Below are 17,591 nucleotides of genomic sequence, written 5' to 3'. Positions count from 1 at the left end.
TTTGCAGCCGGAGGCTGTTTGCTTACCTCCCAGTCGGGATGACTGCTTCTCATCTGGTCTCTACCCTATTTGTTCGGTTTCACTTGTAGCCCTGCTACAAATTAAAATTGCTATGAGTTCAGCTCTGAATCACTTGAATACACAAACCTTTCCGGCTGTAGTTCGCAGGGAAGGTCAACACTGTAACTGAAAATAAATTAATTGGGCATAGGTGCCCAATCTGTGTATCTGACTCTGCATGGGCGCGGGTGTCTCTGGTGAGGGCGGCTGATGTGCTGCCTGGGGAGGAACCAGGGGCGGGTAAGCGTGTTCAATGGAACAAGTTCTTCTTCATATTGGGCGCTAGTGTAACCCTAACTGTGATGCTGTGCTTGCCGTATAGGTAGCAAGTGGAAAATTCTGTAGAAACTTGGTAACAACGATCAAATCTGTACAGCTGTGGATGTTTTCTGTGCGTAGTGTTTATTTGATTGCTTTTTTTCTCACACTTCCCTTCCCCCAGTACATTTGTACTCAAGACATTTTATTTGGTCAACGCAGACCTATGAAATAACAAGGGGAAGATTTTTCTATGTGATTAGGTGGTTCCAACATTCAAACATGTCATATCCCAAGGAAATGCGTCACTCAAGCATCTCTGTTTTTAAACAACCTGTCTTTAGCTGAAGCCCTGGTGATTCTTCGTGAAGAAACTTAGAGGAAATAAGCAGAATAGAAAAATCCTGGGAAATAAGAGTCAGTAGTGCTCTTCTTTTCATTCCTGTTGTCTGCATCTGGAAGTTGGTTAGATTAGGATTTATGTAAGCCAAAAGACAGGAGATGAGAAAGAAAATAAAATACATCCAAAATTCACTCTTACATTAACGGAACAATACCCTGAAAGGGAAATCCTGCCAATAGTTGCATCTGTGCTTTTTGCAAGATGGTGATAAAAAAGCAAAAGAAATCTCTTCATTTTCAAGATAGCTTCACAAAGAAAGCGACCAGACACGGACCCACCCTTCACTGCCAGCGGCTGTTGCGTATGGTGTCCTTGGATGCCCAAAAGATTAGGCAGTCTGATCCACCTGGCCCATGTAACAGGGATCAAAGACATCTACAAACTTAAGCTCACGGTAAGTGCATCCTTTTACTAAGTTGCACAATATTTTCATAATAAACAGTGTTAGAGCCTTTTTTTTTTTTGGTAATTACACTGCAGCACAAAGTTGTTTGCGTCTGCCAGTTGTTATGAATTTGGTAAATGAAGGAAAGGCTGTAACACAGTGTAAGAACGATATATTCGTGAAGACTATGTATCATGAAGTGCAAGAGTTGATATTGCTTTCTTTTCTTTTGCAGCTCTCTGAAAATGAAGAGGACAAATTAAAAGTTATAGTCTGAGAAAATCAATAGGCACATCTGGCTCTTGAGGGGGCAAAACTGTGGACCAGTCCTCTCATGTGGCAGTGCATTATGAGCAACAAAAAAGGTATCATTTAACATTACTTCATGCTGTCAGTATGAACAGACAGAACACGTGGCGGTGAGAACTTGACATCCAGTTATTATTTTCATAAATTGGAACTCTGTTAAACAAACTACCAAAAGCAAAAAACCCCAGATTTAATCTGTGACTTGATGGTCTCGATATATTCACCAATCTGAAAGTTTCTTCTGTGGTATTTTTATTCATTTAATCAAATGATAGTCTTTGTATGGCAAGCACATTTTCCTTCTCTCTTGAGGTAAAAGCACCTCTACTCCCAGTTACTAACTCTCAGTTACAGTTCATTTATAGCAGAAAGTCAGGAATTAGATGAAGTTTCTGCATCTCAATGGCCCTTCAGTCAGGACCAGATTGGGCAGAGAATAAGGTCACATTTTGACAGCTGGAAAGGCATCTGATTGTCAGCTGCAACATGTGAAAGATCAACTCGAAGACCTGAAACCACACGAGTATTTTGCACTTGATTGGTGTGAAATTTGTGTTCATATTTTGGTCTGGTTCCACAGACATTAAATGAGAGTCTACATTTGTGGTGGCACATAGTCAAGATCGCTCTTGGCCAGCTGGATACCACATGCCTTTCCTGAATTCAGAGGATTATTACACTGGATCATTAAACTTCTAATTTAACGCTCATTATACCTGAAGAAAGTATTTTCCTCTCTTGGTGCTATGTCTTTTTTGTAATTTTCTCAATGCAAGCTTAATAACTAGCAAGCCTTATCTTTCCCTTAAGAAGGAACAACCTCTTTTAATCTAATGGAAAGCGTGTATTCTTGACAAATCAATAATTCTGTCATCCTAAACACATTGTCATCAACACTGAAGTTTCAGTTTGATCACATTTGGCTTCTGAATTACTGAATGTATTCAACACTAAAGAAGGTGGAGCAGTCTTTACTGGGCTTTTTTTGCTGACCTCTCACAAGATCTCTAGTCTTTCCGGCCAGGAAATAGTGGTCCATAAGATGTCTGTGCCAGCACTTATCTACAGGCTGTTAGTAGGGTACAGCAACTGTTTGTTTAGTTCTTCTATGTCCTTTCTGAAGTGCAAGGCTGGCATTTTCTGGATCATAGAATCACAGAATGGTTAGAGTTGGAAGGGACCTTAAAGATCATCTAGTTCCAACTCCCCTTGCATGGGCAGGGACACCTCCCACCAGACCAGGCTGCTCAAAGCCCCATCCAGCCTGGCCTTGAACACCACCAGGGATGGGGCAACCACAGCTGGGCAACCTGGGCCAGTGCCTCACCACCCTCACAGTAAAGAATTTCTCCCTCATATCTAATCTAAATCTCCTCTCTTTCAGTTTAAAACCCTTCCCCCTCCTCCTATCACTACATGCCCTTGTAAAAAGTCCCTCCCCAGCTTTCCTGTAGCCCCCTTTAGGTACTGGAAGGAGCTATAAGGTCTCCCCGGAGCCTTCTCTTCTCCAGGCTGAACAACCCCAACTCTCTCAACCTGTCCTCATAGGAGAGGTCCTCCAGCCCTTGGATCATCTTCATGGCCCTCCTCTGGACCCCCTCCAACTGGTCCGTGTCCGTCTTGTGCGGGCCTCAGAGCTGGAGGCAGCACTGCAGGTGGGGTCTCACGAGAGCAGAGGGGCAGAATCCCCTCCCTCGCCCTGCTGGCCACACTGCTTTTGATACAGCCCAGGATGCGGTTGGCCTTCTGGGCTGTGAGTTCACATTGTCGGCTCATGTTGAGCTTCTCATCAACCAACACCCCCAAGTTGTTCTCAAGGCTGCTCTCAATCCATTCTCTGCCCAGCCTGTATTTGTGCTTGAGATTTCCCTGACCCAAGTTCCACTTGGCCTCGTTGAACTTCATGAGGTTTGCACGGGCTCATCTCTTGAGCCTGTCCAGGTCCCTCTGGATCTCATCCTTTCTCTCCAGCGTGTTGACCTCTTCACACAGCTTGGTGTCATCGGCAAACTTGCTGAGGGTGCACTCAATCCCGTTGTCCATATCATCAATAAAGATGTTAAACAGTACCAGTCCCAGTACTGACCCCCGAGGAACACCACGTGTCACTGTTCACTACTTGGACATTGAGGCACTGACTGCAGCACTTTGCACACTTTAGAGCACTCCTCATACTCTTCTTTACCTGTAGATGTTGCAGTCTGGCATTGCAAAGGGATTGCATTTCTCTTTGCAGAGGAATTAAGCCTCTGCAGGAAAAGGGTCAAATTCTTAGTAACAAAAAAGATGCATCTTTGTACAGTGGGAAGAGCGACATGAAGACTTCAGGGGCTCATGTGGGGGCATTGCTAGAAAGTCACGGGAGCTTGAGAAGAGTCTGAAAGTAGGATTGGGATGCACAGCGATGGAGAAGGTTTGCGGTGCAAAGAGGCTATAGGGAGAATCTCACAAAACTCATAGAGGCTCTCCTCGTTTAGCTGTGCTCTGTATTGTCTTTTTACATGTTAGAGAGCTTTCCTGCTTACCATGTCATTTTAAGATACTTTTTTCTTTCCTACAGCACTTAAGATGTCCCAGTGCCACAGGTTACATCCTTGGGAGAAGAATGCTCTCAAATAAAGTGAAAATATAACTGGTTACTTAAGACCAAAGGGACTATATAGAAGTGAATATTTCTACAAACATAAGCGAAGAAATATAAAGCAGATTTACTCTTCTTACACCCAGATTAAATCAGAAAGGTCTCTGTATCCCTTTATCTTGCAGACTTGCTCTAAATGCTTTCCTGATGCACACCTTCTAAGGAATTCTTTTATCTATGCATGTCTTACATTTCAGGTTTATATGCATCAAAGGGAACCTATTCTGGCAGAAAGCATTAGCTTATCTGAGCTGATCTCTAGCAAGTCCCTCAAAGGATCTGAATGGGGTTTAATCTTTACCCTCAACATATGTACTTCTTTTCCCCTCATACTTATTCGATATATTTTCAGTCGTTTAGCTAAAATGAGTGGTCTTAACATCTCAGATCAAGTATCATCTCCTGCAGTATACTGGCTATTCAATAGCTCTTTGACTTAATGAAGATCGCCTTCTCTCTGTCTCCATCCATGGTAGTTTATATTTTATATTTGATGATGTTGTATTTTATAGCTGTGCATCATGACATAAAATATACTTAGTATCAACATGCAAATGGTGCAGAGGTATGCAGGTCACTGGGACCAGTTAGGATAGTAATTAAGCAGTTATGTAGAATCATAGATTTGGGATAACTAAGCCTTACTTTCTTCAATCTACAGTAACAAGCAGGAATAAGACTGGGAGAGATTCCTTTTGTTGAAGGGTACTGGGAGAGCAGAGAAAAAAAGGGCAGAGGGAGAACTTGAAGAAGAAGGCAGGGCAAAAAGGTAAAGGAGATGGCCTGGGGAAACTGAATTCCAAATCAGCCCACTGAGGAAGAGAAGAAAAGATGGCCAAAAAAAAAAAAAAGAAAATAGATGGAAAGGAGAAAAGTAGAAAAACATAGAAAGTGAAGGAGAAAAAAATCATAAGATTAAAACTTTGAAGAGGAATGTCCAAGAGAAGAAAAGGAAATGTATAGTGAAAGGAGGGCATGACAATGATTATATGCAGCCTATAAGTTTAGATGATTTATCTTTTTCAGTTTTTTCTTGTTTTTACCTGAAAGAAAGCAGAACTTTGCAAAGTAAAGATTGAGAGTGAGGAGAGACTCCATGTATGTGTGTGTGTATTTGTATGTGTAAATGGTCTAACAGCCTTTGCATAGGGTGGAATAATGATGGATAGTGAAGAAGAGTATTGTCCTGCCCCAATATGAAATTTACTGGTGACCAATGGATTTTGAAGTCATAACGGCAGGATGAGCTTCATCATTCCAGATTTTGGAGGTCTGCAGTGACCTCTGAGCTGGTTGTCTAAGTGTCCTTTTATTATCGATGGAAAGAAATAACCTCTTTTAAGGCGCAAGTCATCCAGTCTCCTCCGTCCTCTCAGGATGAGGTGAATCTTGTTAGAGAGGAGTCTATTTCTCTCTATTGAGTAAAAATCTTATCCAGACCACTGACTCAAATATGGACCACTACACTACATAAGTCATTCCTTGCAGTGAAATGAGTCATATTTGAAAGGTGTACCATTAATACAGACTCGGCTTTACCATGTATACAAGAATATTCACATTTTTCATTATAATTGTTCCATGTTGACCATGTAAAAAAGGAAATACTGTATTCTCCCCTGTGACACTCTTCTTGTCTTCCCTCCTGCCTTTCTTTTAGCGTGGGAGACACATTAGGGATTCCGTTCTTGCCGCTCAGCTCAATGTACAGGAAAACTACTGACGACACCTAGGATAGTACTATATGATTCCCTTGGCATTTAATAGCATTCCAGGAGATATTGCATATACCCGTTTGTCTGACTGCAGCTGCTGCCCAAACCAGCGATGCGAGCCCCATAAGCCCCTGGATTCAGGGGGACTGCTTCTTTCTCAGTGAAAACATTTATTGAAAAATACACAAATGCTATGATGGCTAAAGTTATCTTGGGGATCTCTATAGCTTGGCATGTTTGACTGATAACCTGCTTTGGATATTGCCAGAAACTGGCTGAGCTTCAGAAATGCCTGTTTCCTTCCCCAAAGAATCTGAATGGGAACTGTCTCCTGGGAATGCCATCTGACCTCCTGCGAAGGTCTTTGGGGCCTCCATTGCAGCTCCTACTTGACTGGGCTGCTGGATGTCTGGGAGCTTTAAACAAATAATGAAGGTCAGTGACAAAATAAAAAAGGAGCAGTGGCATAGGTTGCCCCCTGCAAACAGTAGGATAGACAAGGATGTGAAAAAGACTATATTTTATACCTTATTATGTCTCCTACAGATCCTTACATCCAGCCCTTCAGAGACAAACGCATCTTATTTAGGCACATGATAAGTGAAAGCCAAAGCTCTGCATTTGCTTGTGACAGAGTTCTGTGTGTAAATCATTCTGGCTTCCACTCCTGCGTGCTTTTAATGCCTCACTTCAGAGTTGTTACTTTTTGCGGTAGGTAAAATGCATTTGAAGATACACTGGATTTTCCCCCAGCGTAACACAGGTTATTTGCAACTGCAGAAAGAAATTGAATATTGCTTCCTCAGAAGACTCCTTGAAGTCGGTGTTATCATTTATCATAATCCATTCTGAGTAGCCGGAACGTTCACAGTCATGAGAATGAACCAAGCTGTCCCCGTCTCCGACGTTAATATTAATTCTTCGGATACAGAATTGGATAGCTGCACTAGGTTTGGAGATTCTTGCTTATACCTCTCCCTGAGAGTCTTATTGGGCTCTGCCACAAACCTTCAGACTGGCAAATCCTCCCTGTCGGGGGATATTGTATAGGGGAGATCTTTGTAGAGTAGGGTAGATGGTTGGACTCGATGATCCCAAGGGTCTCTTCCAACCTAGACAATTCTATGATTCTAAATCATTGAAATGTGTGCCTCAATCTCCTTAATTGCAAAATAGAGACCACAATACCTGCCTACCACAGGTGTTGTGGTGGTTGCCCGTAATTAAGGAACTTTTTATCCTAGAGACATTTTTGAGCTATTTTTGCAGCTGTAAGAAAGTTACTTTTTGGAGAAACTCCTGTCTGAGGAGAGTCAGTGACAGGCTGTGCTGCAGGAGCTGTGAGGAGGGGGTATGGGAAAAGTGTTATGATAGCGGGGCTCTGAACTGGGAATTCAGAATTGTATCTCAGCCTGAGGTGATAGAAAAACCCATGAACAGTCAAACCCATCTAATTTCAGAAGTGCTAACATGAACTTTTGTTCATATTCATAAGGTCAAAATAAAATGCTTTGTGTAAAAAGTGTGAAAACTTTTTTTTTTTTTTATTAGAGATGTTTTATGTAAAAGAATGGATTGAACTGTTTCATCTGTAGCAGTCATTACATCATTCAGGGGAGGTAAGGGAAGAGGAAGCAGTCCTGAATCTTGTCAAGTTTGTCTGGTTTCATATAACTGGAAATGAAACAGAAAATGAAACGATTTGAAAAATCAGAGAACAAAAATCAGAGCTATCCAGTTCTGGCTTCAATCATATGGCAAAATCTCAATTACTTTTTTTCAGTAAAATAGGGATATTTTCACAATTCTTTCTTTTTTCTTGTTTGAATTTTGCCAGTTTGATCAATCCTGGTAAAAAACTGCATTTCCTTGCAGTTTTCAAACTAATTGTTAGCATTGATAGCCAGGTTTGGGGGGGGGGGGGTTGGTTTGACTGTGCTTTTTCTCGGAGATAGGTCACAGTTAAATGTGCTGTTTGGGCTTACAGAGAGGTGCCATGTGTGGAAGAATTGCAGAGGATTTCCTCAGTATTGCTGGTGAACCAAGCAGTACTTCTCAGGCTGGCTGCCCCCGCCCCAGATCCTTCCCTTCCTCCCATATTTTTGTGACTATACTGATAACTTGGTTTCACCATGAGCTCCCACTGAACTTACACCTTGGATCTCTGCTGACTTCTCATGGCCAAGACCATGTTCGACCCTATTCACCTCTTTGCCCTTCAGTCCTGGAGATAAGTCATCTACTTACGACTGGGGAAAATGAGCCAGCTACTGTCCCCCAGCTGCGTGTCCCTGGTCTCTGTAAGGGGCCACCCTGAACTTTGGTTAAGCGTCACCTCGGTGATTTTGGAGCCATCACTTGAGATGAGTGAGATGGCTCATCTGTCTTAGGATTGGTGAGACTAATTTCATATTCATGTCGATATAAATATAGCTGTCAGTTTTTACCTCTGTGCATATGCTTTTCTGTGCATATGTAGACTATGGATTTTTTTTCGGTGCAAGTGTCTTTGAGCTGCTATTTTCACTCTCTGGTTGTAGCTGGAAATAGTGGAACAGATTTTTTTCTTCTCTTATGTTGATATATGGTTTAATGGCGGTGTTGGCAGTATTAGGTTGATGGTTGGACTTGATGATCTTAAAAGGTCCCTTCCAACTTAGATGATTCTATGATTCTGTTAGGGACGTGGTTTAGTGGTGGTTTTGGCAGTGTGAGGTTGATGGTTGGACTTGATGATCTTAAAGGTCCCTTCCAACTGAGACAATTCTATGATTCTATAAATGTGGAGCAACTTCCCTGACTACAGAATTAATCATTGTAGGTAACACTGCATTTGTATGAGTCCGTATCGGTGTGACCCGCTCCTGTGGTACGCACTGCACTCTTCTCACCAAATACTCAACATCTCGCAGCATCAGGGCTTTGCTAACTTCTTTTTATTTTGTTTGTGTGTGTGTGTAGCCGAGTGCTCCAAATGGACGAGAGCTTGTCATTTTTGGTCATTTAGAGGGCATTTGAAATCTGAAAATGCTTTAATTATCTTAAAAACACTTTCTGGTTTGAGATATTCCACTCACATATGCGTGCCCCACAGAGACGCAAAGCTCTTTTCAAACCAGTTACTATACTTCTGCTCTGCTATTGAATTTTGCTTTCTGTGATCGCTTTTTCTTCCCTTCAGCTATCCCCTATCTTCAGTGAGCCTATTATCCTTATACTTACGATTCTGAATGTATCCTTCTGTACGTTGTAAGCCAAAGCTGTACGAGTAGCAAAGTGGCTATGCTCTCACTCTTCAAATGTCCTTCAGTAGTACATTGTGCTTGTGTTCTCCCTGCGCCGCTCGGTGCATTCACAACAGACTGAAACGAAAGACAACAAAGCCTGTGCCAGCATCTTCCTCGAGAGATCTTGAAACTCAGTGATAAAATTTGCATGTGGGAAGATTTAATTTATCTGTTTAGTTTCTCCTAAAAGCAACTGAGAACACTATTAGCCACTATTTAAAATGTCAGCATTTCCCATAACTGCCACGCAATAGTGTCTTGCATTGCCGCAGTTGGCCTTTGTGTTCAATAATTGCAGCATGTGAGTTGAAGAAAGATGGTGCTGTTTGGCATATGTTGACTTTTGAACACTTCCTACCTTATCTGCCCTGAGACAAAGCTGTTTGCCAGCTGATCATCGCTGCCTACGAGCGCCCGTCTGCAGATTGCGTTAGACAGAATTGTGCTTCTGTACCATGCCGTGGGGAGGGTTTTTCATATCACACCCTTCTCAGAGCATATGGCTTTGACCCTGAACCTGTTAAACTGGAGACGCTATGTTGAGTCAACAGTTTCCAAAGTTGTAATCAGGTTAACCAAACACAAGTTCGGTGACAAAGATTTCTAGCAGTGTCATTTACATCTGGGATGATGCTTTATTCTCTCTGAATCAGTCTTTCCTGAATGCTGATGATTCTCTAGCTAGTACTGGACACGTTGGTAGTAGCAGGCACATCCCATTGTTTCTTGAAGCTTTCCGTAATCATATGTTATTTCTATGTCTGCTGAAAGACCCTGCTTTTACATCAGATTTACATTAGAAGTAATCTGTCCTTTTGTAGCCCCGGCGTGTTGAATGCCCCTAGAAAGGTTCAGCGAAGATGGCTGCACAACAGGGAAGACTGTCTGCTTATGAAACTCCACTTTGAAATGAGCTAACAGCAACGACGAGGCTTAATGAAGTTCAGAAATTGGCATAAGACCACTAGTTTGCCCTTCTGGAAGACCTTAGAAAGCAGAGGATAAAAATCTCAGATTAAATATTCTGGAAGAGCTTCAGTTACTTGGGCGAGGCACAGAGCTGAATCCTTTATGAAGCTCGCTCTCGGCCAAACAAATGGATCAGCTTTTCTGTTCTACATCTCATCCGAAAAGTGTCATCTCTGATTGCAATGTGCTCCCTCAGGCAGCTGTTCGCTACTTAATCGTATAGAAACCATCTCACCACTCCAGGAGCATCGGAAAGCAATGATGGTGTGACTCTGCTCAACCTAATTCAGACAGGATTCCAGAAAGGATCCTTAAACAAGACAGGGCATCTACAAACTTGGTCTGTTATTAACTAACCTACCTGATACTTCACACACATCTAAGAAACAAACTAGGGACAGTTCTGTGTGTCTGTTGATACTTTGTTCTTCCATTTTTTTTTTTTTTTTTATGACAAAGAACTTTGGCATGAAATAGGAGTTTTAGGCCAGATTCACAAAAATACATAGGTCCCTCGGTGCCACTAATTTCAGCTTAACTCAAGTGGATTTGTGGACCAAAGATTTGACATCTTACATAATTACAGCTTCCAGATGTTTTTGCCTTATAAGAAATCATGGTATGGTATATATTGTCTCGTAGCAACTGCATAGGGCCTCAAGTGCAGAATGACAAAGGTGTTTAGGCACTTGTATCTGCAGGAGAGCACCTACTAGGATCTATAAAATATCTTTGCACGCACTGACTTTTGGTAGAATTTGGATTCTTAAGGTTTACATGTGCTTTGGTAAATCCCACTAGCCATATCACTTGCTTGTTTATGTGCCTTCAAAAATCTGGCCCATGGATTGTGGGTGTAGCAAGGGTCATAAGTCTCTACATACAGATATTTCCACACATGTATATATAATAGTAAATTCCACTGAGTCCTCCACTTCGTTCCAAGCAGATATCAGACTCCGTTCAGCCTCGTGACTCAGGTCATCATTTACATCAGTACAAAGGAGGACAGGTTTTATTCACAGAATCACAGAATCACAGAACAGTCAGGGTTGGAAGGGACCTCTGGAGATCATCTAGTCCCACCCCCCGCCAGAGCAGGGGCACCTACAGCAGTTGCACAGGACACGTCCAGGCGGGTTTGGGATGTCTCCAGAGTGGGAGACTCCCCCACCTCCCTGGGCAGCCTGTGCCAGTCCTCTGCCACCCTCACAGGAAAGAAGTTCCTCCTCATGTTAAGATGGAACTTCCTATGTTCAAGTTTGTGCCCATTACCTCTTGTCCTATCACTGGGCACCATTGAAAAAAGACTGTTCCCATCCCCCTGGCACCCTCCCTTTAAGGATTTATAAGCATTGATAAGATCCCCCCTCAGTGTTCTTTTCTCTAGACTAAAAAGCCCCAAGTCCCTCAGCCTTTCCTCGTAAGAAAGGTACTCCAATTCCCTAATAATCTCTGTAGCCCTTTGCTGGACCCTCTCCAGCAGTTCCCTGTCCTTCTTGAACCGGGAGCGCAGAACTGGACATAGTGCTCCAGATGCGGCCTCACCAGGGCAGAGTAGAGGGGGAGGATGACCTGCTGGCCACACTCTTCTTGATGCACCCCAGGATGCCATTGGCCTTCTTGGCCACCAGGGCACATTGCTGGCTCATGTCATCCTGTTGTCCACCAGGACTCCCAGGTCCCTTTCCACAGAGCTGCTCTCCAGGAGGTCAGCCCCCAACCTGTACTGGTGCATGGGGTTATTCCTCCCCAGATGCAGTACCCTACACTTGCCCTTGTTGAATTTCATAAGGTTTCTCTCTGCCCAACTCTCCAGCCTGTCATTCTTAGCTATGATTTGGCTACTTAAAGACTAAGATTGAGCTACTAAAGACTAAGAAAGAAAATCAGCTCTAAATTCAATTTAGTCAGCAAATCAACATGCTTTCATGGTGGCTTCAAGTTTTTGGAAATGCAAAAGACCTGGAGCGTTATCTGCTCTAATCATGTGAGTACAAAGTAGGTGAAAATGCTACTTCTGGGTCAAGCAGCTGAGAATTTTGATATAATAGTGTCTGTCACTCACTGCACAGGTACTGCAGCACCGGACAACCAGCCAGCGGTCCAGGTGGGGAGCAGACACTGAGGGCATAATACTTCTCTTTGACTAGAAGTGATGTCACGGGTCAAAAGAGTTTCCTAAGCAAAGTAAGCACTCCTTTAAAGCCTTCTAGTGGAGCTGTTGAAGCAATGGTCCTGGGCAAACTTATCCCATGGTTTCATCCACTTTCCCCTTTTTCTAAATTTCCTGGCTGTGGAGGATGAGTTTTGTGAAGGAAACATTCAGCCAGGCTCTGGTTAATCTTTTCCTCTGTAACTGCAGTCCTGTTAGCAACTATGGCAAACGTTTCCTCTCCTGGATTTTCTTTGTTGTCAAATACTTGCAGAATTACAGTTTTGCATGTATTAAATTGCTTTCACTAGTGTTTATGCAGCATTACATATCATTATGTAAAGTCTCATTCCCATATTCTCGATCGCTGTGTTGCACTTTATTCTGAGTGTTGCTGTTACATGAGTATCGTTGCCTGTTATTTGCTTTTCTCCGGTTGACTAAGTCTTATGCTAAGTTTCCAAGTCGTGTTGAGCCTGCCCTGTCCACAACTCAGTAAGCCAATATGACTGTCCCCATTGCCATGAGACCTGCGCCACACTGCACGTTTGGAGTTATTATTTCAGCAGGATGGAGGGCTCTTGTGCACGCGTGCATTTGTGTGTGTGTGTGCGCTCTGTGTTTCCGTGTCACTCAACAGTCCCATCCTATTGCTAGGTAGTGTCGTTTTTTTTTCTGGATTGGTTTTATTTTTTTTTTTTAATTAAAATAAACAATTAAATGTTATCTCATTTAATATTTAGCTTCTGCCATCAGATGCTCAAGCAGAACACCCAATAAGACTGAGCAGAGTTGTGTGCGTGGACGTTGGGAGAAGCCCCATTTTCTCCTTCTGTTCTCTCTTGCTGTCTGGCAGTCGGTCTTCATTTGGTAACTTCTAAATATTTAATTAAGGTACAGGTGACTTATCTTTCAGATCATCCATGAAAAAATGGTATGCCCTAGGAACATGCAGGTTCATTCATCCAGCTATATTATTTTTATATTCTTTTGTATAGAGCTTCTGAATCTAGTGTTAGATCAACCAGTGATTCTTTGGTCAAAATCTGTGGGTAAATTTTATATGCTTGCTGCAAGTCTTTTCAATTACTCTATACATTTTCTCTGCTGAAATGTCAAGTTTAAAATAAGCCCGCTGCCTTCCTTTTCTTTCCTCTGCTTGGGAATTTGGCTCAGAAAAGCGGCATCCATCAATAGATTGAGCTGGAGGTGAAGCGCCAAGAACTTGCAAAGTCTGCTCTTGGCGCAGCCAAGCGCTCTCGGTGTGCAGTCACGAGCGGGGCCCATCTTCTCCACCCTGAACTTTGACGGAGCCTCAGGCTGGACTGGAAATTTGCAGATGTGCTTTTTGTCCTTTTACTTAATTACATCCACGTTTTGAAGCTTGTGGTGAATATTGGCTTGACTGGCAGCAGAGCTGAAAACCTCTCGTTTGTGTCGGCATCTACAAAGCTGCACCTGCAGAGGCATCTATACAGTATTTCTTGGAGTTTCCAGCACCACAGGAAAGAAACAAAAGCACTTTTAAAAATAAGCTTTAAAAGATGTTTCTCTTATGTAAATTGGAGGTACAAAGAAACATCCATTTAATAGCGATATGGTGAAGATTGAGCAATTAAATATTTAAAGATCTTTGAAAGCATCTGTAATGATGTTCAGTAAGTACAGATTAAATATTTTTCTTAATGCAAATAGGAAGCAGAAATTCAAAGTAGTTGTGTGTTACCTCCTTACAAAGCCACCTTTACTGCTCCCACTGTATTTTAGAGATAATGCACTACTAGTTTTTCCTGTTTTCCTTCTATTATTTATGACCTATGAAGACTAATTGACGTTAAATACCTCTGTTAGCTCCTGTTTATTACAGTTACCAATTTGGCAGTGATTAATAAAAGATATTTTACTTTAGTGAATAATATATTGCTATAAATGTATTTTTTCACTCCCTTGAGCTCTGCATTATTCTTTGCTATTGCTTCTTGGTTAAGCTGAATTGTTTAACTGAACTTTCTAGAGCACTGCCTATCAATACGTGCGTGGGTCAGATGGTGTTGGCGTGGTGTCCAGAGGGATATTTGCAGTTGCAGTCTCTTCACAAGCCAGAAATCCCAAGCCTTACATTTTTTACTTTTCTGTCTCACTCTCGCAACTTTTAATCTTTTCTTTCTTCCTGTCTCAAAGCAGACTGGAAACGTGCAGGTTTTTTGCCCTGGTCTCTCAGACCAACTTATTAATGCGCGCCCTGCAGTGCCGCTTTTTCTTGGCCCTTCTAAACAAGTTGCATTAACAGTTCAGTACGAACAGTTCAGCTCTGAGATTATCCTGTGATTGTTTGTACCACGTATCTAAGCATAACTCTTTCAGTGTTTCTCATCATCCAGGTAAAGCACACATAAACCCTTGTGGTTATTTCTTTCCTATAGCGTCATTTGCTTTTTCTTTCTTTTTATGTTTTCTGATAGAAATTGCACACTATACTCTTCCCTTAGGTCTTTGTTTTAAAGTCCACCTTCTAGGTGTTCAATCAAAGCTGTTGACTCTTGAGTCTTCTTTCCCTCTCCGTACAAAATCAGAACATTTTTTAGGAGTTCAAATACAATTCTATAAGAGGCAGTGGTACATCCCATTTAGATGACATCCTATCACTTCTTAGAAAAGACTACTTGTGACATTTTAATCTTCATAGAATTAGAAGAACCTGCCCCAGGAAACATTGTTTTTTCATTTTGTCACTTATTATTTGCTTACTGGTCTCACATCTTGCTACAGTTCTTGAAGACTTACTGGAACTGTGATAGAGTTTACAAGTATGCCAAATTTAAGTATACCTATTGCACTGAAGAGAAAAGAAAAGTTAAGATATGCTCCTTCAGGGATGTTCAGCAAAACATGTCTCCTTCTCTGGAGACATTCAAAACTCGCCTGGACGCCTTCCTGTGCAACCTCATCTAGGTGTTCCTGCTCCGACAGGGGGATTGGACTAGATGATCTTTTGAGGTCCCTTCCAATCCCTAGCATACTGTGATACTGTGATACTGTGAAAACTTTCATAGGCATCTCTAAAAAAGTCATGATCTCATGAACACTAATCAAAGACACTGCCACATGTGGCTTTCCAGTGACTGATGCGTTATTTCTAATGGTTTGATGGGCACACCACTGCATCAAAACTGGCAATGATCGGGCAAATGCAGGCAGAGAAACCAAAGGTGAAATTGTCTTATAAACTGATCTACTGGTCTCATTCTTTTTCTCTTAATCAACGCAAACAGACATCAATAAGGCAGGATATGGAAACTTAACGACTTACTGTCTGATATATTCTGTGGAAAAAGAAGATTAAGAGCACAATTTGCTCTGGATCCTTAAAGTACTGAGAAAGTACATTTGTATCACGGGACGAGAACAGTGGGGTAATGAGAAACACAGAGATGGGAGCAAACGAGGTGGAATGTTTTAGGCACCCTACTACTGTGGCAAAGAACAGCAGAAAAGGACTCTTGAAAAAAAAATCCACCCTTCTGTTAACTGCCGGTGCTTGATTTTAGGTGGAGCCGTTGCTCAGGGAAGACTTGCTGTTCGGTATAACGTGATAGGAAAACATCTTGCTTTGTCTCACTGGTTTGATTAGCTTTTAAACCTTGAATCAATGTCTTACCATTCTTAGGAGAATGATAAACTCTTGGAGGGAAAAGCTTCCTTTTAACACACGGTCTTATAATTGTTAAATTTTCCTTTGTATTGCACTGTGGCCTTAATTTGGCACTTTAGACATTTTACTTTTGGTGCTGTCTTAGGTTATTTGGCTGGAGTGCGTCAATATGGTATCTGAGCATGCTTGATGCTAACTAATTTGTTGGTAACAGAGAGTTAATGATGTTATTGTAAAACTCCTTTTGATGTTAACTTGGCCAAGGTTTCTTCACAAATCCCACAGGAACAGCAGAGGTCTCTGGCTGTTGTTACGGTATTGTGGGAAGCTCTGCTCAGAAGGGTTGTTCTGGAGGAAGATGGGTGTGTGTGTTGTGTGTGACTGTAGTCCTAGACAGAAAGTGTTATCGGAGAGGTTGGTTGGACAGTTTTTCCCAAAGGCAGCCATACTGGTGTCATCCAGTCTTCTCCTTCTTTCTAAGACTGATCCAGTTCTCAAAGCGGGTGTTGAGTTTGCGAGATGGGATGGCTACAGGCATGTGAAACAACATTGCACAGGAGCTTTCATTCATCTTTGGTCGAATACACTCACTCTCAGAGCAGGCTGCTTAAACTCTTACAAGCTCAGAGACAGAACACGTTCCCTCCTCCATCAATGTACTCGCCTTCCTTAGAGCAGAAGCATCTCTTTCCCATAGCACACGTGGGTGCTGTGCAGATACCTCTATCCCATGACTTGTAAAGCCAAACTCTGCTTTAGGAGGCAAAGAAAAGAGGAGGTTGTAATCCTTCTCCATCATTAAAGGGGGTGCAGGCAGAATGGGCAAAAGCAACACCCCTGCTGCAGTCCTCCTCTCACAGCCTGCGGGAGCTTCCCAGCCCCGTTCCTGAGGTCGCACGCTTGCGAAGGATCTGGAGCTTTAGCACGGCAATGGGCTTAGCAGTTCCTGTCGGAACTTCGGTCTTTCCTTCAGAATGAGAGATGAATTATCTAAATGGGCAGAACTTTCACTAGCAACAACAAACAATAAGGGTGTTTTCTCTGTTCTGCTGGTGCCATTATTTCAGTGGTTAGAGGAGAATATGAAGAAAAATGTATATTGCTTTCCGAATGATTGAGATCTAAGAAGGAGGGAGAAGGATCTGCTTCTCATTAGAGCTGTTTTAAAATGACAAAAGTCTTCCTTCACTAACTTATGAGCATTAGTCATCTATTTAAATATGAAAGTGTTTCCCTCAGTCTATTTTAATTGCATAGTTTAGGATGTGATCAGTACGGAGGGGTGGACATCTGTTTCAATAGTCTCTGAAGTCATCTTTGAAGCAAACTCAGACTTTATCCAGTCAGTTTTCAGAAAGTATTATTATGTTACCAATTCTCTTTCTCATTCTTATGGGCTGCACTGCCATAGTTTTGTTCCAAACAGGGAGGTGTCACAGTATCACATGAATTTATTGATTTCCCGCCACCCCCCCACTGTCTTCCAAGTTCCTGTAGAGGAAAACTTCACCTATTGTGACTACCTGGGGACGTGGGATGATTAAATCTGGCCGTGGTGTTTCCAACCCAGCTCAAAGAAAGTAGCAGAGGAAGTTAAATTAGGAAGCAAATATTCTTTGGCTGCATAAGTCAAGGCATCTGTTTAAAAAGGGAATGATTACTCCTGGGACTCTTAAATGCTATCGGAGCTAGTAGGATATAGAGGGCCACAACGGCGCCGGGCAAGACCATCTCAGTACCTTGTGAGGTTTAGTTGC

General features: G+C 42.2%; 1 protein-coding gene across 1 annotated transcript in view; it reads right to left on the bottom strand.

Annotated features, from left to right (window-relative positions):
* LOC309680714 (transmembrane protein 126A-like) overlaps positions 1-12,639 on the bottom strand; it is a 70,004-nt gene extending 57,365 nt beyond the window's left edge. The window contains exon 1 of the mRNA XM_082494412.1: positions 12,636-12,639. The gene's annotated coding sequence lies outside the window, so the exon portion shown is untranslated. The remainder of the gene's footprint in view (positions 1-12,635) is intronic.
* Between the last annotated feature and the right edge of the window lie 4,952 nt (positions 12,640-17,591).

This window comes from Vanellus vanellus (genome assembly GCF_965231255.1).
Source record: "Vanellus vanellus genome assembly, chromosome: 1".
NCBI classification, from domain to species: domain Eukaryota; kingdom Metazoa; phylum Chordata; class Aves; order Charadriiformes; family Charadriidae; genus Vanellus; species Vanellus vanellus.
This window is presented reverse-complemented; position numbering and strand designations above follow the sequence as displayed.